Below are 1,425 nucleotides of genomic sequence, written 5' to 3'. Positions count from 1 at the left end.
TGCAATCGAGTGCCTTTGGAAGCATCTTGTTATTATGGGTAAATACTTGATGTTTTGAAAGTGAACTGTTTGTGTTATTTCCCCAATGTTTTTATAAAAATAGGATTGTAGTCGGATTTCTCAAGAATCCCGGACTCAGCAACACACGTGCTGACGGACTCACCCTCACTGCGCAATAACACAAGGACACGGAGTCACAGCACAGACAATGAGGCAGGCAGAGAAAGACACACAGAAAACCAGGAAGAGATTATCAGGACTCAGAAATGAACAGACAGAGAAAGGTACTGAGCAAACCAGCTGATCGCAATCGAGCGCATCTTGTCATTGTAGGGAAACACTTGATGTTTTGAAAGTGAACTGTTTGTGTTACAACCGAACATAAATAGCAGAGAATGGTTTCGATCCATCGACCTCTGGGTTATGGGCCCAGCACGCTTCCGCTGCGCCACTCTGCTAACTGTTGGCTTAAACTTTAGCTGCCTGTTAGTGAAATATGTTCATTTCCCCAATGTTTTTATAAAAATAGGATTGTCGTCTGAATGCTCAAGAATTCTGGCCTCAGCAACACACTTGCTGACGGACTCACCCTCACTGCACAATGACACAAGGACACGGAGTAACAGCACCGACAATGAGGCAGGCAGAGATAGACACACAGAAAACCAGGAAGAGATTATCAGGACTCAGAAATGAACAGACAGAGAAAGGTACTGAGCAAACCAGCAAGAGACAGCGAGAGACTGATGAACACCACTTGGAGGGAGCACTGAGGGTGGCAAGGGCACAGAATGTAGTCTGGCTGGGGGATTTCAATGTCTATCACCATGGGTGGCTCGGTAGCACCACTACTGACCATGCTGGCCGAGTCCCAATGGACATAGCTGCTCGATTGGGTCTGCAGTCGGTGGTGAGGGAACTAACAAGAGGGAAAAACATACTTGACCTCATCCTCACCAATCTGCCTGCCGCAGATGCATCAGTCCATGACAGTATTGGGAGGAGTGACCACTGCACAGTCCTTGTGGAGATGATGTCCCGTCTTCACATTGAGGATACCCTCTATCGTGTTGTGTGCCACTACCACTGTGCTAAATGGGATAGATTTTGAACAGAACTAGCAATGTATAACTGGGCATCCATGAGGTGCTGTGGACCATTAGCAGCAGCAGAATTGTAGTCAACCACATTCTATAACCTCATGGCCCGGCATATTCCCCCACTCTAACATTACCAACAAGCTGGGGGATCAACCCTAATTCAATGAAGAGTGCAGGAGGGCATGCCAGGAGCAGCACCAGGCATACCTTGAAATGAGGCGTCAGCCTGATGAAGCTACAGCCCAGGACTACTTTCATGCCAAACAGCAGAAGCAGCATGTAATAGACAGGGCTAAGTGATCCCACAACTAACGGATCAGATCTA

General features: G+C 47.4%; 1 non-coding gene across 1 annotated transcript; it reads right to left on the bottom strand.

The window, feature by feature from the left end:
• Positions 1-386: 386 nt before the first annotated feature.
• On the bottom strand, positions 387-458 carry trnam-cau (transfer RNA methionine (anticodon CAU)). Its single transcript has one exon. It is a non-coding gene; the product is annotated as a tRNA-Met (tRNA).
• Between the last annotated feature and the right edge of the window lie 967 nt (positions 459-1,425).

This window comes from Heterodontus francisci, unplaced genomic scaffold (genome assembly GCF_036365525.1).
Source record: "Heterodontus francisci isolate sHetFra1 unplaced genomic scaffold, sHetFra1.hap1 HAP1_SCAFFOLD_51_2, whole genome shotgun sequence".
Classification (NCBI taxonomy): Eukaryota; Metazoa; Chordata; class Chondrichthyes; order Heterodontiformes; family Heterodontidae; genus Heterodontus; species Heterodontus francisci.
This window is presented reverse-complemented; position numbering and strand designations above follow the sequence as displayed.